Raw genomic sequence first — 21,901 nt, 5'->3', positions numbered from 1 at the left:
ATTCTGACCTATTCATGATGACGACAGCACCTCCTTAGTCAGCCTTTTTGATTATGATGTCAGAGTTGTTTCTGAGGCTGTGGATGGCATTATGTTCTGCACGGCTGAGGTTATGGGGCAAGTGATGCTGCTTTTCCACAATTTCAGCCCGTTCACATTGGTGGAAGCACTCTATGTAGAACTCTGTTGTTTCGACCTTCAGGAGGAGTCCACCCAGAATCCTTCTTTTTGTAGTCTTGGTAGGAAGGTCTCTGTGGGTTAGTACGTTGTTCAGGGGTGTGTTGGAAATATTCTTTGAGTCGGACACGTTGAAAATAGGATTCTAGGTCACCACAGAACTGTATCATGTTCATGGAGGTGGAGGGGCAGCAGGAGAGGCCCCGAGATAGGACAGATTCTTCTGCTGGGCTAAGAGTATAGTTGGATAGATTAACAATATTGCTGGGTGGGTTAAGGGAACCACTGTTGTGGCCCTTGTGGCATGTAATAGAGAGTTTAGTGTCCTTTTTCTTTTGTAGAGAAGCCAAGTGTGTGTTGTAAATGGCTTGTCTAGTTTTTGTAAAATCCAGCCACGAGGAAGTTTGTGTGGAAGGTTGGTATTTTATCGCTTCCTCAGCTCTTGTCCCCTAATGCCCCTACTCTACTTGCGCTACAGTGATAACATCTACATCATCTGGATCCATGGAAAAGAAGCCCTTGAGGAATTCCACCAGGATTTCAACAATTTCCATCCCACCATCAACCTCAGCCTCAGTCCACACAAGAGATCCACTTCCTGGACACTATGGTGCTAATAAGCGATGGTCACAAACACCACCGTATACCGGAAACCTACTGACCGCTATTCCTACCTACATGCCTCCAGCTTTCATCCAGACCACACCACATGATCCATCGTCTACAGCCAAGCTCCACGATACAACAGCATTTGCTCCAACCCCTCAGACAGAGACAAACACCTACAAGATCTCTATCAAGCATTCTTACAACTACAATACCCACCAGCTGAAGTGAAGAAACAGATTGACAGAGCCAGAAGAGTACCCAGAAGTCACCTACTATAGGACAGGCCCAATAAAGAAAATAACAGAACGCCACTAGCTGCCACCTTCAGCCCCCAACTAAAACCTCTCCAACGCATCATCGAGGATCTACAACCTATCCTGAAGGACGACCCATCACTCTCACAGATCTTGGGACACAGGCCAGTCCTTGCTTACAGACAGCCCCCAAACCTGAAGCAAATACTCACCAGCAACCACACACCACATAACAGAACCACTAACCCAGGAACCTATCCTTCCAATAAAGCCCGTTGCCAACTGTATCCACATATCTATTCAGGGCACACCATCATAGGGCCTAATCACATCAGCCACACTATCAGAGGCTTGTTCACCTGCACATCTGCCAATGTGATATATGCCATCATGTGCCAGCAATGCCCCTCTGCCATGTACATTGGTCAAACTGGACAGTCTCTATGTAAAAGAATAAATGGACACAAATCAGACGTCAAGAATTATAACATTCACAAACCAGTCAGAGAACACTTCAGTCTCTTTGGTCACTCGATTACAGACCTAAAAGTGCCAATTCTTCAACAAAAAAAACTTCAAAAACAGATTCCAACGAGACACTGCTGAATTGGAATTAATTTGCAAACTGGATATAATTAACTTAGGCTTGAATAGAGACTGGGAGTGGAGGAGTCATTACACAAAGTAAACTATTTCCCCATGGTTATTCCCCCCCTCCATAGTTCCTCAGACGTTCTTGTCAACTGCTGGAAATGGCCCACCTTGATTATCACTACAAAAGGTTCTCCCCTTCCTCCCCCCCTCCCGCTGGTAATAGCTCATCTTAAGTGATCACTCTCCTTACAGTGTGTATGGTAACACCCATTGTTTCATGTTCTCTATGTATATAAATCTCCCCACTGTATTTTCCACTGAATGCATCCGATGAAGTGAGCTGTAGCTCACGAAAGCTTACGCTCAAATAAATTGGTTAGTCTCTAAGGTGCCACAAGTACTCCTTTTCTTTTTGTGAATACAGACTAACACAGCTGTTACTCTGAAACCTATGATCAGAAAAACACTAACCAATGCAGAGGTCTAGATCAGCCCATAGAGCCTGTAACAGTATCTCTGAAAGGTGTGAATTGCTCTATACCGCTCAGATGTTCAGGGACAGTAATTTAAATGCCCACAGTGTCAGTCATTTCATCCGCCTTGTAAGAAAGGAGCAGGAGGATCCTATGTCTACACCAGCTACCGCAACACCCCACGTCGGGGTCACGAGGGGACTGGCCTTGGGAGACGCCCCCGCTCCTTCTGCTCTCCCAGTCGAGGATCACGTTGATCTGAACGACCTCAGGCGAAGGCGTCTCATGTTGACAGCTCGTCGGGGGACGACGACGGCGCTTAACCCTGTGGGCAGAGACACCGCCCCCCCCCCATCACCACGCCCCCGCCCTTCCCCTCCAACTCCTCCCGAGCCTCTGCTCCCCCGCCTCTCCCACCCCGTGCGGGCGGGGAGGTGTCTCGTGGCCGCCCCCCGCCCCGGAGCGCGCGGAAAGTCGTTGCCGTGCCCGATGCGACATTAGCGCCCTTTCACCAACGAGGCCCCGCGTGCTCAGCCGAGAGCCGGCTTTGGAGTGGGGGCGGCGGCGGCGGCGTCCGCATCCCCCCGGCGCGATGCGGCAGGGCGCTGCCCCAGAGGGTCTACCAGCCAGTCACCGGGGGGGGGGGGCGGGAACGGCGCTTGTGCACCCACCGGGAGGCCACCTGCAGGGCGGGCACGACACGACCTCCCGCGCGGCTGGTCCCCCCAATACCTGTGCGGGGGGGGGGGGCGGGACTCCGCTCCTTCCTGCAGCAGCGCCTCTACCTTATGGACAACGTAGTGACGGCAAGCAGAAAAAGACAAACTTCCCGCCCACACCAGAGGCGCCAGGGGCGACGCTGAGCTCGTGACGGCGTTTTGGCAGCCACTTCGGCACGCGCGCGCGCTAAGGGTCCAGGAGCAGCGGCCCCAGGGCGCAGCAGCTTCCTCGTCTTCCCCAGCTCGCGCGGCGCCGGCAGCGCTCCAGCGGGCGAGGCCCGCGCAGGGGCAGAGCTTCGGCGCACAGCGTAGGGGGCGGGAGCTTGGCGTGTCGCGCGGCGGCGGCAGGAGGGCGGGGTTCGCAGGCTCGCGCCGGAGGCGGGGCCGAGTGTCTCGAGCCGGGGCCGCGGGAGGGAGCCGAGCGTGAGGGAGAAGCGGGCGGGGAGGAGCCGAGTTTCAGTCTGGCTGGTGTCGCGGCCCCCTCGCTCCCCCTCCGTGGCTGACAGGCGGCAGCCGGAGCCCCCCCGGGCGGGCAGCAGGTGAGAGAGGGGCCCCCGCGACCCGAGGGGAGCCTGGGCCAGGGCCTGCGGGGAGCGGGAGCCGCCGGCTGCGGCTGAGGGGTAGGATGCGGCCGGGGATGCGAGGCTGAAGCTGAGGGGCGGCCTGGTACTGTAGGATCCGCCGCCAGCTCAGGTGGGTCTCGCCCCGGCAGTGGCCGAGACCCCTCCCTTTCCAGCCCCGCGCGCTCGGGCGGCCTGTCTGCAGGCTAGGGGAGCCGGGGGCGCTGGGGTGGGGCCGGGGGTGGCTGGCAGGGAGCGGACTCTGCCTGGCCCCTTCTCTTCCTTGGTGCCGGGGGAGGCGCGGGGCCTGGGGCCGTCCTGCCGGCGCCTCGCACCCCCTGTAGCTCCTCGCACCCGTGTCTGGCTAGGGCGTTGTGTGTCTTCTGCCCTCGGGCACCTCTTCCCCCTGCGGGACAGCCCGGAGAAAGGAAACGGCAGGGATCGCATCGTAGCAACCTGCCTCTATTTCCTCCCGACGGAGACACAAGGGGGGTCTGTGTCTTCTCTGGTGACATTGCTCAGGGCTTGTGGGTGTAATAAATATATCTTGACTCTTTGATTTTTGTGACCATCACAGTAGCCCCCCCCCCCTCCGAATTTTGTATTCCAGTTATCCAACCCCAGTATTTGGATCTGCATTTGCTGTAAAAAAATTATTCTTAAATGGGGCAATAATATCTATTATATATCAGAGGGATAGCCCTTTTAGTCTGTATCCACAAAAACAACAAGGAGTCCCATGGACCTCTAATGACTAACAGATTTATTTGGGTGTAAGCTTTTGTGGGTAAAAAACCTACTTTGGATGCATGGAGTGAAAATTTCAGGTACAGACATAAATATATATTGGTACATGAAGAGAATGGAGTTACCTTACAAGTGGATTAGCAGTGTTGAAGGTCAATTCAGTCAGGGTAGATGTGATCCAATCCTAATAATTGATGTGGAGGTGTCAATACCAAGAGAGGGAAAATTGCTTTTATAGTGAGCCAGCCAATCCCAGTCCCTATTCAAACCCAAATTGATGGTGTTAAATTTGCAAATTAATTGTAGCTCTGCAGTTTCTCTTTGATGTCTGTGTTTGAAGTTTTTTTGTTGAAGAATGGCTACTTTTAAATGTGTTATTGAATGTCATGTTATATATGGTATGAATGTCAGATATGTTGTTTGGCTTGAGGTATTTTTATCCAAATGCTGCAGAATCTAAAGTGTCATTACAAACTAATGAGTTTTTAATCTGTGGTGGCTGTAAATTAACCTTCCAAATGAAAAGTGAGCGTAAACTGATAGAGTGCTATGTTCCTGGGTCTGCAGACATCTTGAAACAATAGCTCTGGGAAAATGTGAATTTGCCTGCTCCCCATATCACTCTAACTAGGGTATTAAATCTAAAGCCTAATTATGAAACTACATGTTGTCATCAGCAAATTTTATCATGGATCATTTAATCATAGCCAATGGGGAATGGTGTGGGAGTAAAGCTGATGGTGTTAGGGAAAATTTGGGAGTGGCTTTAACATAGCGTGTGTAGAGATAGAAAAAGAAAGCAGAGAGACCCACAAAAGACAAAGTGGTAGAGAAACAAAGTAAGGAGGATGGTGAAATAAGAGAAGAAGGAGACGTACCAGTGCTGGTAAAGGTAAGAATATGTTTGTCATATTCTGTCCTTGATTATTTTGCAGACCTCCCTTCGACGTCTGTGGTTGAATAATGGAAATGCATAGTTGTACACTTGTGCCCTGGCCAGCTCCAAAGAATGAATTTGACACCCCATAATGGTATTATCGCTTTGTCATTTAGCTCAGTACTGACTAGAGTTAGATGAGACTGTGGTTTAAAAAACCAAACAAACTAGCACCTTGACTATACTAATATGGCTAGGGCAGTAGTATAATAGTGAACATTATAAATAAATATAAATATATTGCAGTGAACATGGCCATTAATAGCTAATCTATGATCACTTGTAGTGAGGGAGCTATTTGAAACTCAGCACACTGATAGTAATGGCACAGCCCAAAATCTTGGGATAGAGCATAGTTCTTGAATGCTACCAGAGTGGATAAAAATCAATGAATTTAAAAAAAAAATCAGATTTTATTTAAATCAGATTTTTTGATAAAAAGTTTTTTCCTCAAAAAGCATATCTTAAAGATAGATACATTATAGCTCAAAGATATCTCATCATGGAATAGGGATTATAAATTCTAATTCTATAGTATGAGACAATATATTCATGGAATGTTTAAGAAAAGATTTGTAAATGAGTTCCAAAAGCTCATGGATTAGGGACCCAATCTTATGGGGTTCCAGGGGCTTCTGTATAGATTATTTAGGTTAATCTTTCTCTCTACCCAATGGGACTCAGTGCTCAGTCTAGAAGATGAGCTCAGTGGTTTGAGCATTGCCCTGCTAAACTCAGGGTTGAGAGTTCAATCCTTGAGGGGGCCATTTAGGGTTCTGGGGCAGAAACTGGGGATTGGTCTTGCTTTGTGCAGGGAGTTGGACTAGATGACCTCCTGAGGTCCCTTTCAACCCTGATATTCTATGATCATTTGTTTCTCTCTTTATGGAAACCTTACAATACCATCAAAGATGCTTAGTTTTGCAGTTCTCAAACTGTGGATTTGTGTCTCCAGAAGTAACATACTTGTTAACAGCAAAAATGTTTTTAAATAAATATGTAGAGGTGAGAAATAACAGACCTCAACTCTGTTGTCCCTCTGCAAATTTGTGTACACACAGTCAATCTCTTACCTCTCTCTAAAAGTGCAAAGTTTCAAAAAGTTCAATGTTTGTTGGGTGCAGAATAGATCTGGACAAGGAGAAGAAGTCTGGAGATAAATGTGAGAAGTGAGGGACATATCCTTGTTTTGTTAAAATATTATATGTTTTCTGTTGAAGAAAACATGCAGAATACTTAACCTTGTTGTTTTAGTTAAATAAAACAATTTAAAAGTCTGTCTGGTGATGTTTTCCTCCTAATACAGCTTAGCAAGAAAGTCCTCTAAATATTAATGATTAACCTGTTGAATTGGAGATGGTTCACTTCCCAATGACTTCATAAATATCTGCTTCAGTTACCTTTGATAAATAAAATAACCAAACAATCGTTCATTTTCTGATATAGATGTAAATCTAATCTGAAAAGTTTTCAAAATAAATCAGTGTTTAAAAATGTATAGTGTGTACCTTCTAAAAATGAAACCTACATCTATCTCTGAGTTGTGAAGAATGTGTATTAAGGTTATAACAACCAACAAGAATGCACTTTTATGTAGAAAACCATGATTAAATCGAGTCTTCCTGACTAGTGATTTAAATCAAATCCACCCTGAATGCTATTTAATATGGTTGGATCTTTTCCATGTTGGCTGGCCAAAGTTTATTAAAACAAATTTAACTGGAACCAAGGCAGAATATAGACGTTAATAAGAGGCCCTGTTTATATTACAGGAGAAGTGTTATCCAGGAATGCTTTAAAATCTTTTCTAGATGAGAACTAGCACTGTTTCTCTGGCCATGTTATAAACGTTTATTAGGCCCTTATTTCATCAATAACTGGTTAGTGGCATGACTGGCTAAATGTTTACTAACTTGTGAATTTAATCATGGGCTACCCCTCAACTGGCCTCATCTGGCACGCAGTTGTTAGCCCAACACCACAACTAATAGTTTGCCTCAGATTTTAATAAGGGTAATGAGGAATTTAGAAGTAGTATCAGTGTGGCTAATTGGAATGAGGATATGGAGATAGAAATTACCATGTCTGAGGTGGAAGGCAAATGCAAACAGCTTGGGACCAAATCAGGGGGCCCGGATAATTTCCATCCAAGAATATCAGAGGGCCAGGCGCATGAAATTGTAAACCCAAGAGCAAGGATTTTAATGAATCTGTAAACTCAGGGGTCATAACTTATTACTGGAGAATTGCTAAGATAGTACCTATTTTTAAGGGGGGGGCGGGAATTATCTGGGAAACTACAGGCTCGTTAGTTTAACCTCAGTTGTATGTAAGATCTTGGAATAGAGGTCCCCAAACTGCAGTGCGTCCCCCTAGGGGGCTGTGGAGGAATGTTTGGGGGGGCGCAGTGGGGCCAGGCCAGCCCCCACGGGAGGTAGGGAGGGAGTGCCACCTGGACCCTCCCTGCCTCCTGCTCTGCTCCGGTCCCACCCCCAGCCTGAGCTCCTGGCTGCAGCTCCATTCCTGGCCCAGGGCCAACGGTGGGAGTGGGTTGGGAGTGGAGCTGGGTCTGGTTGCTGACCCCCATTGCAGCCTGGCTGCGGCTCTGCTCCTGCCCCCAGCTTTGGCCCTTAGTCGCGGCTCCGGCCCCAGCCCACTCCCGGCCCCAGACCCACCTCCAGCTCTGGCCCCAGCCTCGGCCCCCTTACCCATCTGCGACCCCCCCACCCCTGAGCTGTGACCTCCCTCCCTGGCCCCGAGGGGGCACAGACAGTTGTAAGAGAGGGATGACCCTCAAAAGTTTGGGGACCATGGTCTTAGAACAAATTTTGAAAGAGAAAATACTTAAGGACATAGAGGTAAACAGAAATTGGAATAAAATGCAACATGGTTTTACAAAAGGTACATCTTGCCAAACCAACATTATCTCTTTCTTTGAGAAGATAACTGATTTTCTAGAAAAAGGAAAGGCAATAGATTAATCTACCTGGATTTCAATAAGGCATTTGATACAGTTCCACATGGGAAGTTATTAGTTAAATTGGGGAAGATGGGGATTAATACAAGAATTGAAAGGTGGATAAAGAACTGGTTGAAGGGGAGACTACAGCATATTATACTGAGAGGTGACCTGTCAGTCTGCATGGAAGTTACTAGTGGATTTCCTCAGGGATCGGTCTTGGAACCAATCTTGTTTTAACATTTTCATTAATGAACTTTGTGCACAAAGTGGGAATGTGCTAATAAAATTGGCAGATGACAAAAAATTGGGAGGTATTGCCAATCTGGAGGACGGGAATATCATACAAGAAAATCTGGATGACTTTGAAAACTGGAGTAATAGAAATGGGATGAAATTTAATAGTGCAAAGGTCATGCATTTAGGGACTACCAACAAGAATTTTTGCTATAAGATGGGGACATATGAGTTGGAATTGGTGGATGAGGAGAAAGACCTGGGTGTATTGATAGATTGGAGCTCATAGTCGTCCTGCGAATGTGATGTGGCCATGAGAAAGACTAATGTAATCCTAGGATGCATTAGGTGAGATATTTCCAGTAGAGAAAGGGAGTGTTATTACCATTATACAAGGCACTGATGAGACCTCAGCTTGAATACTGTGCACTTCTGGTCTCCCATGTTTAAGAAGGATGAATTCAAACTGGAAAAGGTGCAGAGGAAGGCTACTAGGATGATCAGAGGAATGGAAAACCTACCTTCGGAGAGGAGACTTAAGGAGCTTGCCTTGTTTAGCCTAACCAAACAAAGGCTAAGGGGAGATATGACTGCTCTCTATAAATATGTCAGAGGGATAAACACCAGAAAGGAGGAGAAGTTATTTAAGTTAAAGGACAGTGTCGGCAGAAGAATAAATGGATATAATAAACTGGCCATCAGTAAGTTTAGGCTTGAAATTAGACGCAGGTCTCTAACCATCAGAGGAGTGAAGTTCTGGAACAGCAACCCAAGGGGAGAAGTGGGGGCAAAAAACCTAACTGGTTTCAAGACTGAGCTTGATAAGTGTATGGAGGGGATGGTATGTTGAGATTGTTTACACTGGCTTGTGGCCTGTCTGCAACTGCTAGTGGCAAATATCTTCAGCGGCTGGAGATGGGACGTAAGATGGGGAGGGCTCTGAGTTACTACAGTGAATTCTTTCCCAAGTGTCTGGCTGGTGGGTCTCACCAACTAGTTTAGGGTCTAACTGATTACCATACTTGGGGTTGGGAAGGAATTTTCCCCAGGTCAGATTGGCAGAGATCCTGGGGTGTTGGATTTTTTTTTGTTGTTGTTGCCTTCCTCTGCAGCATGGGGCATGGGTCACTTGCTGGTTTGAACTAGAGTAAATGGTGGAGACTCTAACTTGAAGTCTTAAAAGCATGATTTGAGGATTTCAGTAACTCAGCTAGCAGTTATGGGCCTATTACAGGAGTGGGTGAGTGAGGTTCTGAGGGTTGTGATGTGCAGGAGGTCAGACTAGATGATCACGATGGTCCCTTCTGGACTTTAAGTAGGAGTCATTCCTGTAAGCAATCCAGTACTGGATTATCTCCCTGTGTGGATGAGCTTCCTTAATCATACCATTGTAACCAGTAAATTAAATCATCCCTTCTCCACTTACTGTGTGGGGTGAGGCATCCCACCCTGTACTTTCTTCACATATTGAGGGCATCACTCTGTCAATCTAACCCCTAGAGATTCTTTCCCTGTATGTGAGCTATTCCAGAGCTCTTACGTAGCCGTTACCTGGAAGCTATGGGTAGATTTAAAGTATTTAACTTGTTTTGCTGGACAGCATATGTTCACTTTAGTATAGACACATGCAGCTATCCAGATCACAATAATTTCTACAGTGAAGACACTGAGATAGCAAAACCTTGTCTGATGGTGAGATTGAGACCTTGCTGACTCTTCTGGAGTGAAGGAGATTTAGTTTTTGCTAAACGTAAACAGAACGTGTTTCAGGGAAACCTCTAATCATTTTGCTGGAAGCAGGAAGCAGCATACTGCTGACCAGTGATGAGAGGCTATAAAGAGCTTAACAAATAATATTGCTAACATATTATCAATGCTAGAAAACAATATTATTGCTCTTCTTGCAAGTATCTCATGTATCTATGGCTAAGACTGTTTCCTGGTACTATAGTTGGCTTGTCACAGTGCAAATTCAGGAGGTGGCACATATGTTGCTCTGAACAAATGCCTTGTCTACACTAGTAAAAATCAGAGTTATAAATACCTACCTGTGTATATTTACTGGTGGTTAGCAATGGAGGAAGCAATAGTAAGAGCTTAGGCTTGTTTACCGCCATTGGCAACATGAAAAGGAGTACTTGTGGCACCTTAGAGACTAACCAATTTATTTGAGCATAAGCTTTCGTGAGCTACAGCTCACATCCCAGTGAGCTGTAGCTCACGAAAGCTTATGCTCAAATAAATTGGTTAGTCTCTAAGGTGCCACAAGTACTCCTTTTTCTTTCTGCGAATACAGACTAACACGACTGTTACTCTGAAACCTGTCATTGGCAACATGGTTACAGTTATGATTCTACTGTTGTAGTGAAGAGTTAAGGGTCTACTTCCACCCAGAGAGAGAGAGAAACTGTATCATAATTGCTGAGGAAATATTTCTGTTACTGTGTGTGCACTATGAGAACGAGCTACATGTTGCTGCAAACTTCTAATTGTTGTCCTGATAAAATCCTGCTCTAAAGTTTACCAATCCATTTTGGTGATTAGAAGAGTGAGAATTATTTTAATCGGAGTTAATATCACGGTTTGTTTTCATCCCTGTTTGACTTTCATTATTTATTTGGGTTTTTTTGTTATTGCATCTGCTGTCTTGTCTTGTACATGTTAATTTTATATATCCCGTATTTCATGTTGGTTGGTGCTAAAACTGTGTTAGGGGCTTGACTTCTCCACCCACAACAGTCTGATTCTTAACTAGTGAGTAAGAAGACAGATGCCTCTGGAAGGAGAATTTAAATGACAACTCTAATTTGAATACATTCACCTGATTGTATTTGAGAATAAGCTGACAGTAATAAAATCACCAAGCTAGTGCTTTTGTCCAAGCCTGGAAAGGACACTGAGCACACAACAGTTTCAGCAAGGTAGGAAAGCAGTACTCAGTCTCCTTGTCTTAGCCTGGTATTAATGTATTTTAACAACTGAATTTACATAATGATGAAAACTTGCCTTATTTGTTGGGCACAGGGAAAAGATTATACATACATTAAATAAGGTGGAGGTATGGTGTGGTCCAAGCTCCAGTTACCAAAAAAAGTTCCAGCCACAATGTGTGTAAAAACAGAATTATAGTGAACCTTGTTTTGTTCTGAGCTGAATGTCTTTTGGACTAGAAAAGATTTAAACTCAAAAGGTTTTTTAAAAAAAAACCTGAGCTGAGTGTAGCTTTTGTTTTTATAGTATATTTGATTATATAGTGTTTAAGAATAGTAAAAGGTCTAAAGAAAGATGTCCGTTATTAGTAGAAACACCAATCTTTAAAGTGAAAATAGTATGTATCAGGTTATTCCTGATTACACCATATTTTATTGTTAATTCTAATAGATTTCATGATAGAGAATATGTATCTAACACAAGGGTAGAGACCTGAACTGAGCTTTGAGGCAGAACGGGGCTTTGACTTACATATTCAGAGGATTGTGGGTGGTGGGAGTATATTCTGATTTTAGAACAATGCCATTTTCTTCTCATTGCTGTCTTGCTTTAAGCTATGCTTTCCCCTGTGCTGATAAATGAAGGCTATAGGCCTCTCTCCCCATTTTTTCTTAGTATAAATATTCACGGATACAGTAACTAGTTTGAGGAAGTATACAGCAACAAGGTGTAGCTGCTTTGTTTCTGCTATCTGCTAACAAAGACAAGTGACGAATTGGCAAATGGAAAGCAGAGCTGGATCCAGAAAGAGGAGATAAATCAGATTATCATATACTCCAGTTATTTCAGTGTGTGTGTGGAACATCTTACCTTTTATTCTTCTTTAATTAATCTGTCAAATTGGGAGACTGCCTAGGGTGACTGTCATTTGGGGTTACAAAACAAACACTTCTATCACAAGTGATACACAATTGTACTCTTCCTCAGACTGTTAGGGTCAGAATTTGTTGTCCCTTCATGTTAATGAAGCAATGTTATGGCAAATCATGGTCATCTGGAGATCCTCTAACCACATATTTCTTGAGAGATTTCTCTGGGGGAAATGAAAGAAATACAGTCACAAGTCAGATCCCTCCTCCTCACAGTGGTTTTTGTTGGTTGGCTGATGTTTCAGATAAGTGAATTTGAAAAAAAGAAATAACATTCAAATTAAAATAAAAACATAATTTATAAAAGAGATGTGGGAATTGGTGCCAAAGAATTGCATGTCTGGTAAAGATGGATCAATCTTAGTGTGGATGATTGCTATTTTTGTGTCTTCTTTCCTTCTTAATTTTCTTCATGCCTTTCATTCTCTCCTGTTGTCAGGGCCACAGGGATAACTAATATATTTGTTTTGAATGTGATAAATAAGTACAAATACCACTGATGCAACCCCTTGTTTATATAGTATTTTCAGCAAAGGTTGATTTGGAAACATTTCTCAAGACAAACTCCCTTTTTGTCCCTTTCCCAAATTTATTATTCATTAGTTCATTTTAACAAGGAGCAGTGATCCTTCCTCCCTTCTCAATTGAATTAACCCCCCAGATTCTAGAATATAGAAATAAGACAGTTACTGTTAATTCTGTACTTGTGTGCTGTGCACAAGATAATAGCAGGTTTCAGAGTAACAGCCGTGTTAGTCTGTATTCGCAAAAAGAAAAGGAGTACTTGTGGCACCTTAGAGACTAACCAATTTATTTGAGCATAAGCTTTCGTGAGCTACAGCTCACTTCATCGGATGCATACTGTGGAAAGTTTAGAAGACCTTATTATATACACACAAAGCATGCTTTGTGTGTATATAATAAGGTTTTCTAAACTTTCCCATAATAAGGTTGTCTTAACTTTCCACAGTATGCATCCGACGAAGTGAGCTGTAGCTCACAAAAGCTTATGCTCAAATAAATTGGTTAGTCTCTAAGGTGCCACAAGATAATAGCAGTTTATTAGTCTCCTATTCATTTTGGTTGGGACATCTGTAAATTGTGAATTTTGTCTTTTCCTATGGCACTCAGTCACTATGTAGTGAACATTGCTATCTATAAAATGTCTGGAAGTTTTCACTTAAATGGAATTTTTTAAATATTTTTTGGGAAAATCCTTTCCCTGTTTTATTTCCTGACACTCCCTCCCCCCTTTGTTTTTAATTCCAGTATGTAGGCCACTTTCAGAATCGTTCCAGTGACTTCAGTTACATTTCTACCAGGCACCTAGTTCTGAATTGACTAAGATGGTATTGCTTTCCATGGGTCAGGTAATTCAATTCCCATGATTGGTAAAGGGGAATTTCCCTACCCACTAAGCAACACTGAATTAGCTCTTACACCTTCAGTGAGAATGAGAGGTGAAAGTATACATCTGTACGGTAGATATCACATCACTATGGTAGAGCAGATTGTGTGGCATCAGCTATCTTCTGTTACTTGGGAAATTATTTTTCTGTCAGGGACATGAGTTATTTTCATTTTCTAAAGAAGCTATTAATAGTTTGACAAGATGCTGGCTAAGACAAAGAGGAGGCAGTTTCTCAAAGTGTGCCTTCTGGAGTGATTAAGTTACAATCAACACAGCAAAAGTTTTTAGTTTTTAGAGAGGGCATATGTTTTTAGGAAAGTGTTCTAATAAACTGAAATGCATAGGACAATACACTTTCAGTCCCTTTTATTTAGACTTAGCGCTTGTCTATACAAAAGTTTGGGAAAGAGAATCTAAATGAACTAAAGGTGTGAATTTAAAGTGGATTAGTTAAACCACATTAAATTCCTGTGTGGACACTGTCCTTCTGAATTTAAGGGGTTTAAACTGGGTTAAGTTAAATTTACCTGGTTTGAAAACAGTTGTGTACACACAACACAATCTGTCACAAAAAGAAAAGGAGTACTTGTGGCACCTTAGAGACTAACCAGTTTATTTGAGCATGAGCTTTCGTGAGCTACAGCTCACTTCATCGGATGCATACCGTGGAAACTGCAGCAGACATATTAACTTCACATTTATTGCAAACTCTGGAGTCCTTCTGCAAAGTGAACTAAGTTTGCTGCAAATTGTATTAGTTCTGTGTGTTTGTGTGGACACAATGCTGTTGTGCGCTATTTTGGCATGTGTCCAGCAACTATCGCACACTACGGTGCGAATGACAGTTACTGACCTTTCTCTTTATCTGCGTGCTCTCCTGTGCTTTGGTATTAAGTTGCCAGGATGTCCCTGTCATAGTTGAGGGCAAAAGTACCTCTGTTTCCCCTCTGGTCCAGCAAGGACATGTACTTCTAGGCTTCTGGCTCCTCAACTGTTACCTCTCTTGGGTGGAGATCCATGTCTCTCTCCCTTCTAAATGTTTTTTTTCCAGGCTGCACAGTTCCCTGCGCACACTTATTCCCAGCTAGCCAGACTACTTAAACAGGCCAGTGTGTGTGTGCTTTGCTTTCTCTTCAGAGGCTATAAACATAACTGGCCACAATTAAGTTACCCACATAGCTCTTTATAAGCAAGCACATTTATTCTTTAGGAGAAAACATTAAAGAGAAAATATATTAAAAACAATAAAAGAACCTACATACATGCTAATAAGCTTGCCGGAGCTCACCCCCTCAGCTCTAGCAGGGACATGGGCAGGAGCCAGTCCTTTGGACCCTATAATGGGGTTTACTGTGGTTACAAGTTCAAAACAGCCATAGCATAGAACAAATGCCCAGACTGCACAGCTCAGCCCATACCCTGTTTTTTTTTTAATACAGCTTGGGACTTTGATCTCCAGCCTTTGGGAACAGGTGATCAGCAGAAAATGGTGCTCTCTTCAGGGCATAGATTCAAAAGTTTGGACTGCTAAATATCTGGTGGAAGGCATTTGGAGTCACCTCCCCCTAGATATTTCCCAGGAATTTCACTTTGCATACATTGTCCCAAAAAATCATTCTTTGAACCATTGTTCAATATAGTCCTTTGGTTATCCTGACCCACAATAAATATAACCTTGGCATTTAATACAATGGACTCAAATATGTAAATAAACTTAGTTCAGTAAGGTTTTTCAAGGATACTTCAGGAAATGGCCACATTTGTCACAGTGCCCTCCACCATTTAAAAGCTGTCATAGGGCCAGATTTTGCCCATTTACTCCTGGATTCCACTGTGTCAACATTGCTGTGATACCACTATAGAAGCCCCATAGCATGCTTTGCACAGCTGAATGGAGGTGTGCTGAGACAATGGTTCTCATCGCTATCTGAGATGAAGCATCAGTACTGGAAGCTCTTGTGAACAGAACAAAAATAAAGATTTGTTTGTGGACATTGCAAAGCAGATGACTGGGGTGGCGAACAGTGCTGGATAAAGAGCAAGCAGCTCAGAAAGACGTATATTAAAATTAGCAATGACAGAAAAATATCCAGCTGGGCATATATAGCTTGTCCAGTTCTGGAGGAACTGGGCACGATTTTACATAACTACGTAACCACCCAACACAGAAGAGTTTTGGAACCTGCTGCCTTTTCTCTTCCCCTCCTTCCTCACCTCCTCCTTCGCCCCCCACCACGGATGACTAGCAAGACTACGAGGGAATAAGCACAAGGAGGCCAGTGAGGAGCTGTCCCCTAACTGTCAGAATCTCCTGGGGACTGAGGTCCCAGGTAGAAAGCCAACCCGATTCCTGTCCTGCAGCAATGAGCCTGAATCCTAGCCAGAAATCGAGACCAGGACCCAAGAGGCAGATCATCTGGCAGGAACTATGGTGTGTAAGTGTGTAAATCTTTACAATTTATTATTATTGTGCTGCCATGCTAGATTCTGTTATGGGTGTCTCATGGCCTCAGCTATATTAGGTGGATGTGAGCTAAAATCCTTTGAGTCTCCAGTCCTGCCTCCCTTCTTTTCTCACACTGTCTGCTTGGCTCTCCTACAAGTGTTTCCAAGTTGGCAGCTGCTCCACCTGGTAATTTCCCTTTGTCATATGCTAAAGTATTGACTACTGACTATTTTGAATACCGTGGAGGGCAAATACCCATCTACTTATTTTCCTTCTCAAATGCTCTTCCTCCCCTTTGCTCCCACCCTCCCCACAAAGCGTCCCCGAACAATTCCTGTTTGTCATCTCAAAATGGTGTCTGGCGGCATGGTGCAGCTGCAACCTCCATCGCACTCGCCTTCTGCAGCAGATTCAATGTGGGCAAAATTCACTGAGAGGGTTACAGGAAAAGTTTGGTTAGTATTCTCAGTTTACGTGTGGTACGCATGGATATTACATGCCTGTAAAGATACAAAAATTACTGCTCCCCGCTGAGGTACAAATGCCCTGTAACAAGCATTCTTATGGGGGAAGAATTGACTATCAATGCAGAATCCTATTTATTTTTCTCTGTACTTTCTGCAGGGGAGATAAAGCAGAATCTAAGACTAAGAAATTGCTCAATATTTGTCAGGATGTTATGGGGGATAGCCAAATGGTGACTTCCCCCTGGTAAAGCTCGCAACTCCTTTTTACTCCTGCAGCATTTCGGGGGGTGGGGGGCAATAAACTTCACAGCATATCATGCTGACCTACCCTTTTCCTTTTTGAATAAGGCCATTCTTTGCCTCCTAGTCACTGGTCTCAGTGTAATGTCCTTGAGAGTCAGGACAGCCTAAAGGGGTTAATTACCCAGTTCGCATCCAGAAATGCTGCCCCCTGCTTGCCCTAGCCCATACCCATCCAATACCATGTAAGCACCTCCAAGGCACAACACAACTGCAAAGCCAGACAAGATACATAATTCCCATCCCCAGCCTCCAAACCATAATGGCAAACCCAAACAGCATATATTGCACAAACACGTCAGTGCACCGAGCACTATCCTTACCATCTCCGAGGATCCAGAATCTCAGGAAGGTAAAGTCACAAATGTATATTAAAAAACGCTATTATAGCTTGTTTGGAATATGACCAATTACAGCCTTTCTTTTCTTGCTTTCACAGCCAGCACACTTGCAGTTGCATGACCGTCAAGACCAGGGCCTCTGTTGATGGCTGAGTGGCTGACCAACCCGAGGAGACGAAAACTTGGGACAAAATATTGTGGATCTCATTACAGAATCTTAAATAAAAATAAAAAATAGCAGAGACATGGGGGCAATATTGGTGGCCAGAGAGGTTGATCTCCCAAGAGATTGTGACAGTGGCCAAGGATAGTGTGGTAGTTGCCAGGGAATGTATTACCATGGCCAAAGAGAGTGGAAAAAAGAGGGAGATACAGTATTGAACTCATAGGTTCAATACTAAGCCAAAATGCTGTACTTAAAAGCATATTGCTGTTGGGGTAGCAGACACAGCTGTCCTGTAAACCAGGATTCAGCCATGTTCTTCAGCCCCTGGACAATACACAATACTAAAAATTATAGAAGATTAGGTTTGGAAGAGACCTCAGGTGGTCATCTAGTCCAACCCCCTAATCAAAGCAGGACCAACACCAACTAAATCCTCCCAGCCAGGGCTTTGTCAAGCCGGGCCTTAAAAACCTCTAAGGATGGAGATTCCACCACCTCCCTAGGTAACTCATTTCAGTGCTTTACCACCCCTCCTAGTGAAATAGTGTTTCCTAATATCCGACCTAGACCTCCCCCACTGCAATCTGAGACCATTGCTCCTTTTTCTGTCATCTGCCACCACTGAGAACAGCCTAGCTCCATCCTCTTTGGAACCCCCCTTCAGGTAGTTGAAGGCTGCTATCAAATCCCCCCTCACTCTTCTGCAGACTAAATAAGCCCAGTTTCCTCAACCTCTCCTCATAAGTCATGTGTTCCAGCCCCCTGATCATTTTCGTTGGCCTCTGCTGGACTCTCCAATTTGTCCACAATACTCCAGATGTGGCCTCACCAGTGTCAAATAGAGGGGAATAATCACTTCCCTTGATCTGATGGCAGTGTTCCTACTAATGTAGCCTAATATGTCATTAGCCTTCTTGGCAACAAGGGCACACTGCTGACTCGTATCAAGCTTCTCATCCACTGTAATCCCCAGGTCCTTTTCTGCAGAACTACCACTTAGCCAGTTGGTCCCCAGCCTGTAGTGGTGCATGGGATTCTTCCGTCCTAAGTGCAGGACTCTGCACTTGTCCTTGTTGAACCTCATTAAATTTCTTTTGGCCCAATCCTCCAATTTGTCTAGATCACTCTGAACCCTATCCCTACCCTCCAGCGTATCTACCTCTCCTCCCAGCTTAGTGTCATCTGCAAACTTGCTGAGGGTGCAATTCATCCCATAATCCAGATCATTAATAAAGATGTTGAAGAAAACTGCCCCAGGACCAACCCCTGGGGCACTCTGGCTTGATACCGGCTGCCAACTAGACATCGAGCCATTGAGCCGGACAATCTAGCCAGCTTTCTATCCACTTTATAGTCCATTCATCGAATCCATACTTTTTTAACTTGCTGGCAAGAATACTGTGGGAGACCATATCAAAACCTTTGCTAACATCAAGATATATCACGTCCACTGCTTTCCCCATATCCACAGAGCCAGTTATCTCCTCGTAGAAGGCAATCGGGTTGGTCAGGCATGATTTGGTGAATCCATGTTGACTGTTCCTGATCACCTTCCTCTCCTCTAAGTGCTTCAAATGGTTTCCTTGAGGACCTGCTCCATAATTTTTCCAGTGATTGAGGTGAGGCTGACCTGTCTGTAGTTCCCCAGGTTCTCCTCCTTCCCTTTTTAAAAGATGGGCACTGTATTTGCCTTTTTCCAATTGTCCAGGACCTCCCCTGGTTGCCGTGAGTTTTCAAAGATAATGGCCAATGCCTCTGTAGTCACATCAGCCAATTCCTTCAGCACCCTCGGATGCATTAGATCTGTACCCATGGACTTGTGCATGTCCAGCTTTTCTAAATGGTCCTTAACCTGTTCTTTCACCACTGAGGGCTGCTCACCTCCTCCCCATACTGTGTTGCCCAGGACAGAGGTGTGGGAGTTGACCTTGTCTGTGAAGGCTGAGGCAAAAAAAGCATTGAGTACTTCAGCTTTTTCCACATCACCTGTCACTAGGATGCCTCCCCCTTTCATTAAGGGTCCCACACTTTCCCTTTTTCTTTTTGGTAACATACCTGTAGAAACCATTCTTGTTACCCTTCACATACCTTGTTAGCCGCAACTCCAGTTGTGTTTTGGCCTTCCTGATTACACTCCTGCATACTTGACCAGGGAGGAGTATATGAATATTGCTCATCTGTCCAAGTTTCCACTTCTTGTAAGCTTCCTTTTTGTGTTTAAGCACACTGAAGATTTCACTGTTAAGCCAAGCTGGTCGCCTGCCATATTTGCTATTCTTTCTGCACATTGGGATGGCTTGTCCCTGCGCCCTCAATAAGTCTTCTTTCCCCCTCATATTAGCCTCCAGGGGGATCCTACCCATCAGTTCCCTAAGGTAGTCTATCTGGTTTTCTGAAGTCCAGGGTCCATATTTTGCTACTCTCCTTTCTTCCTTTTGTGAGGATTCTGAACTCAATCATCTCATGATCACTGCTGCCCATGTTGACCAGGAATACAAGTAACTCCTCCCTGCTATTCCATAGCAGCCATGCTCCCAGCGGCCATTCCCTTCGCAGAGTGAACAGACAACAATTGCAGCTGGACGTGCAGCTCTTTTGAGCTCTCTAGCACCTCTGATAACTTCGAGCTGAATCATCCAACCTGTTAGCCAGGATATATTTATGGTGTATGGCACACCACATTAATATGTATTCAGGACTGACATTAACTACAACTGTGAATTGTATTTCTTTTCCCAGAATGCTGGTCATTCATGCTAAGGTATATCCCATAACACTGCAATAGCTGAACTTTTCTCTTGGCACAGGCAAATACAGAACTAGTCAGAAACAAAATGTATGAATAGTATGTCTTGGTACAGGTAGGAGGTGCCTCCACACCCCAATAACCCCTGGAATGTGGTATCCAAAACAAAGGTAAGGGAGGTACAGGAAAAACAAGTACAGACTGGTGGGTGATGTATACCGTGCTCTCAAACTTGTAAGCAACTGTGCTGTACATATAGGTAATCCTAGATGCCTATTTTTGAAGGAGACCTTCCATGTAAGGTTAGTGCTGCGAGATCGCTTCCCAGAAAGCGTGGTATGTGTGTCTCCATTTCATGCTGTAATTCCTTGTTTTTGGCTAGTAAGCTGACTAAGTTTGGCAGTTGGTTTTCAGATATTTAAAATATCAAACCATAACTGGTAATTGGCTATACCTAGTTAACAACCCCCAGAAGTACCATGAACAAGAAGAGGCGTTGGCAAGGCATATACTTGCCTGTCACTTTAACTGGTTTTCCAGGTTACTTCAACTTTCCTTCCCCCTATAATTTTAGAACATAAGAATGGCCATATTGGGTCAGACGAAAGGTCCATCCAGCCCAATATCCTGTCTACCGACAGTGGCCAATACCAGGTGCCCCAGAGGGAGTGAACCTAACAGGTAACGATTTAGTGATCTCTCTCCTGCCATCCATCTCCACCCTCTGACAAACGGAGGCTAGGGACACCATTCCTTACCCATCCTGGCTAATAGCTGTTAATGGACTTAACCTCCATGAATTTATCCAGTTCTGTTTTAGTTAAATAGTTATAGTTCTAGCCTTCGCAACCTCCTCAGGCAAGGAGTTCCACATGTTGATTGTGCACTGAGTTCTGTGCTTTGTTCTGCCCTTTACTGCACAGTTGCACTTTCAGTTTTAGCTTCACTGTTTTAAAGGTTTGTTTACAGTTGTTAATTAATATATTTGTTTTAAAATATATTTTCATATTCAAAATTATTTTATTATTGGTTCAATTAAAAGGTAACGTTGCTATATTGGTTGGAATGTGTTTTGTTTTTTTTCCCTGTTTCCAATCTATTCTACTAACAGCACCACTTTCCTTTCAAACAACCAAATGCACACTCCCCTACTACTGTGTGTTTGCTGAGTTGGTAGAAAAAAATTCTTTCTGTCTAAGTGGCCTGAGAATGGTTTCATTAACCAGGGAAGCAGAGGTTAATTTGCGTCTTCTAAGATAATTGGAACAACCTCCCCATTATTAATGTCTACAGTGATCCTGGGGGCAAATACAGTAACTCCTCACTTAAAGTCATCCTGGTTAACGTTGTTACGTTGCTGATCAATTAGAGAACATCGCCTTTAAAGTTGCGCAATGCTCCCTTATAATGTTGTTTGGCAGCTGCCTGCTTGGTCCACTGCTTACAGGAAGAGCAGCCCGTTGCAGCTAGCTGGTGGGGGCTTGGAACCAGGGTGGACCTGCAGCCCCCATCAGCTCCTCGCTCCCCTAAGTTCCCTGTGTTATGATTTCAACATCTGTAACTGGGCAAGTTCTTCTCCTGGCGTGGGGTCTTTACCAGATAGTCATGGATGCTTCTTGATTGTCAACACCTCTGTGAGTTTTTATGTTGCCACTACAAAGGTATCCTCACAATCCATGTGCAGCACTTCTGCTTACAGTGTCCTTCGACCTCAGCCCTCCTCTCCAGGGAGAGGAAGTGATCTCATCAGCCAGAGACCTGGCTTCCCCAGGGCTCTGCTAGCCCCCTCTCCTCCTTTAGATGCTTTTTAACTATCTTCTCAGTTGATGGGATAATTAGCCCCTTAGCTCTGATTAGGTAATTAGGTCGCCTGTTCCCGAACATGGCTTTTCTGGGGG

The 21,901-nt window shown here is 44.2% G+C and overlaps 2 protein-coding genes across 10 annotated transcripts in view; one reads left to right on the top strand and one right to left on the bottom strand.

Moving 5' to 3' along the window:
* The window catches only part of RAD52 (RAD52 homolog, DNA repair protein), a 38,083-nt gene extending 34,956 nt beyond the window's left edge, over nt 1-3,127 (bottom strand). For 3 of the 4 annotated variants that reach the window (XM_084634665.1, XM_084634668.1, XM_084634667.1), the window contains exon 1: nt 2,893-3,127. The gene's annotated coding sequence lies outside the window, so the exon portion shown is untranslated. Of the gene's footprint in view, nt 1-2,778; nt 2,856-2,892 lie in introns of those variants that run through there. The other variant, XM_084634666.1, reaches the window with a different exon arrangement.
* A 100-nt stretch (nt 3,128-3,227) lies between these two features.
* ERC1 (ELKS/RAB6-interacting/CAST family member 1) overlaps nt 3,228-21,901 on the top strand; it is a 546,576-nt gene continuing 527,902 nt past the window's right edge. For 3 of the 6 annotated variants that reach the window (XM_084634612.1, XM_084634615.1, XM_084634614.1), the window contains exon 1: nt 3,228-3,365. The gene's annotated coding sequence lies outside the window, so the exon portion shown is untranslated. The remainder of the gene's footprint in view (nt 3,366-21,901) is intronic. The other 3 variants (XM_084634613.1, XM_084634610.1, XM_084634611.1) reach the window with 2 other exon arrangements.

Source organism: Lepidochelys olivacea (genome assembly GCF_965140295.1).
Source record: "Lepidochelys olivacea isolate rLepOli2 genome assembly, chromosome: 1".
In the NCBI taxonomy this organism is placed as follows: domain Eukaryota; kingdom Metazoa; phylum Chordata; order Testudines; family Cheloniidae; genus Lepidochelys; species Lepidochelys olivacea.
The sequence above is the reverse complement of the archived record's forward strand: the minus strand, read 5'-3'. Positions and strand labels throughout refer to the sequence as shown.